We start from the raw sequence: 4,058 nt of genomic DNA, 5'->3' as shown, positions 1-4,058 counted from the left end.
GTTGGCCGAGGGGCCAATGGCAGGTCTTTGAAAGAAGTGCATAATTCAAAACTTCTAAGGGAGAGGAGGTCCAAGTTTGGTTGGAGCGGCTCTGGGCGCAGAACGCCGTCATTTTTAGGCGGGGAGGCTTGAGTTGTGGAGATAAACCAGACCTTCGACCGTGTCAAGCGTAATCTGCGAATGTTTCATCCACGAAAGTCATTTTCAACCACCAGGTTTTCAAGCCTGCAGATGTTCGAGACGGGTTCCATTTTCAATGTACTCGTAGACCAGCATAGGCTGCTCTAACTCGATGCAGTGGCCGAGTAAGTGGATAAGGCTTTTTTTAACTTCAGACTTTATTGTTAGCTTTCTGTTTAGTAATGAGAGAAACCACGTCGACTTCGTCATCCTCATCGTTACCGTCGAACGGCTACTTCTCCAGCTCTTGCAACGTGCCCCTGATCGTCTTCTTCTCATCTAACTCCGCCGTCGGGCTTTTCCGCTTCAACCACGGCCCGATGCTCCTGTACTGGTTGTAGAAATTCATCATATCTGTTACTAGGCCCTTGATTATAGAGTGTGTGGCAGCGGCGTGATCATCGAGATGCCTGCCTCTGATGGCACTATCTTCATTAGGTATGCCAGGCCGTTGGAACTGCTGGATGTTCATGGCGTGAGAGTCACAGATCCCTTCTTGGTAGAATCGCTGGAATGTGAGGTTGTCATTAAAAGGAGGATTTAGAAAGGTGGAACGACATGGTTTTGAGCACACGACTGAATCCATCCCTTCGCAGCCTGCCATGGCACTTTGCTTGTAACCACACTTGCTCATCACCTTTGCTTCTTTTGTTGGGTGAGCTCACCTATAACAAAGCCTTGAACTGCAATCATAGGAGGCGAATTATGAGGGGAACAGCTGACCCAAGTAGGATGACCCTTCGATGAGCTCCACTTTTTCGGCGTCTTGCCATGTGATCCTGTGATGGACTCGATACTGAGAGCACCGAGTGTGATGAGCATGGTGAGGAATATGGGGATAATGTGCTAATGTATTTCCAGCTAAAGAAATAGATTATGGTCTTGCGGGGTAGGAGCTTTGGTTCGTGCAGTTTAGGCTTGTGCGAACAAGGAGCATTTGGTGTCGCCTTTTATGCTCGTGTGGACCAGGAGCTTTGTGCCGTGCAATTTAGGCTCATGCGAACAAGGAGCTTGATTGTTGTAGATTTGTCAAGCGACTTGGGAAATGCGTTCCTCACAATCCTCATAGCAATGAGCCTTGACAGAATATTTGAATAAGTCTTCAAGGAAGAAGAGATCGCGCATGAATGATCCTTGTGCCGAAATTTCCTTATCTTCAACACTTTCACATTGCTTTGGAGGTTGGTGAAAGCTGTTTTGCCCCCTTTTCGATTGGTGCACTTGTGGAGAAGACGTATGCTTCTCATGCAGTTTCTTCGGAGTGATATGAGTCCATCCTTCAACTTTGCTTGACTTGAAGTATGCCCTCAGCGGTCGAGGTGAAGACTTTGAGTCGAAAGAGCCAAAAGTGACGTCTTCCTTAGGGATTTCATATTCTTTGTCTTTTTGGATTTGTTGGCGTGAAGATTGGCCTGTGTGGATAATGGTGCGCCTTCTTACTTTCAATGGTCCATTTGTGTCAACCTCTAAAGTTGCTTGGCGCTTCATCCTTAAAGGTATCAAGTTTCGAATATCGCCTTTTTCTACTAACCTGTCGAGCTTTTCTTCCTTTGATGTTGTCTCCCTATTTCTAAAAAACTTCATATTGTCTTCAAGTCTTTCCAAAGCTGATTGACGAGGAGGAGAGCTAGCCGTGTTGCTTTGCTTCTTAGGTTTTGACAACCTTTCAAAAACAGAGTTTTAGGATGTTGGCATGTTAAGCCTCTTGAAGACGGAGGTTCGGTTTTAACCACCAATGCGATTAAGTGCTGACGTTCTGGGTCTTGAACGATTCATCCTATCGAAGATTGACGTCCGAGGGGCGGATTTAGGCTCCGCTTGATCTTGTTCAATGCTCACACTGATGTGTTGAGTGTTAGCATTTTTCGCTTTGCTTAAAATCTTCACGGGTGCATTTGGTATGAAGCCAAGTCCAGCTTTGTTGTTGTCAACTCCGTAACCATGCTTCTTCAACTTCTTTTGAGTCTCAGTGAGGTCACGTTCTTTATCATTGATGGTTTTTGAAACCTTCTTTCCAGGATTCGAAGAAGAAGCGAAGTCGTACCCAACTTTCGACATGAGTTTGTAAGCGTTTGGATCAAAACCTTCTTCGGTCCTCTTAGTTGGGATAAAGCTTGGTTCCACCCCCTTTGGTAGAGCGTTTATGAAGCCTTGTGGTAGTTGTTGGAAGTATGCCCACAAAGCTACTCATTTGATATAATAGCTTTTGGAATACTTATTGTATTAAACTATTATATGTTTAATGAAGGGCAAAGCTTATTGTTAATCATTATTTATTGTATCATGTGTTTAAGTAATAAGGGAATCCAAGGAAAGTATTTAATCTAAGAGAGAAGTGATCTAAGTAAGTTAGATTAACGAGACCTTTCTCTTATGTTCATTCCTAAAACGTTCCTAGCCATTGCCAATTCGGCATTGACAATCCGCTAAGGTTAGTATGTGTTATGTCAACTCAAGTGTGAGTATGACTAGTCTCAAGTCATTTAGTGTTGGACACTAAGACAAACACATAGATGCTCAAAAGAGTAATCGAGTACACTGAACAACGATCAAAAGAGAGTTCGAACATACATGTCATGTAAGAACTCGTTAGTTGCAATATGCAAAGTAGTCCTTTAACCTGAGGCATCATAGATGTCTAATGGTTAGGTCCTTGATCTTTGATCATGTCAAAGGCATTCCATCGAGAGTGTCCACGGCATTGTTGGGGTCAAGCTATCTAGTCATGTAGGCATATGAATGCATAACAAGGGATCTCTAACCTTCCATGGTGGAAGGAGAATACTCTAAGATATGATTCGGGAGTCTTTGGCCAAAGCATACGAACATGACTTAGGAAGTATGTTCCAAATCATATTCAAATGAATCATATAGAAAAGTATTACATTGGATAGTAGACATGAAACAAACTATCACTCAAACAATGTGATTAAGAGTATTGTATTAGAGAATGATCGTATTGCATTGTAATTGTAACTGGATAGACTCTCCAACCAATTCTATTTAGCTTGGGTAGCCATGACATCCTGCTAGGTGTCACTCATGGTTTGTGGAAGCCCTGAAGATTAGCAAACACTAATCTTAATCAAAGGGAGAATTGAAATGAAGTTTCAATTCACAATTGATTGTTAAGAGTAACAATTGCCCACTGCCTCACTAATTGGAACCTAATGGATCGTACACCGAGTAGGGATGAAAGTGAAGAAATATAAATGAAATGGATAAGCAATTAAATGGTTTAATTGAAAATGGTCAAGGTTAATTAATTAGTTGATTAATTATACGAAAGGTTCGTATTGGGCTTTTAAGTTAGTTTTGGGCTTCGGGGTCCAAAAGGGTTTGGTCCACTAGGTCCATTATGTTTAAGTTGTATGACAACTAAAACAAATATGGGCAAATAGCCCAATCACTTAAGATGGTTGGCCATAGTGAGGGAAGTGGGAAGTTTTGCTTAATTGCAAGTTTGCCACTCACCTAAGAAAAGAGATATAAAAGCATCTTTATAGCTTTTACCTCATTAGGGTTTTCTTGAGACAAAGATGAGAAACACTTTCTCTCTTTTTCTCTAAAAGAGGCCGGCCACTTAGGGAAGAGATAGCTAGCAATCTTTTCTTCTCTAAGTCATCCATTTCATCTTCACACCTCATCCTTGGTGTGGAGACTTAGAGACACCAAATCTTTGGTTTTCTTGGAGATCCTTTCCTCACATCCTCAAGGAGCAAAGGAGCATCAAAAGGAAGAAAATCACAAGGAAGATCCAAGGAGCTAGGAGGTGACTTGAAGGCCCTCCACTTGGGTGAATCCCTTGTGTAAACAAGGATGAGCTTCAAGGGTAATGAATCTCTAAATCCTTCCTTCTCTTTAATGTTGTTGAAGAG

Source organism: Malus domestica, chromosome 01 (assembly GCF_042453785.1).
Source record: "Malus domestica chromosome 01, GDT2T_hap1".
Classification (NCBI taxonomy): Eukaryota; Viridiplantae; Streptophyta; class Magnoliopsida; order Rosales; family Rosaceae; genus Malus; species Malus domestica.
Note: the sequence above shows the minus strand (reverse complement) of the source record.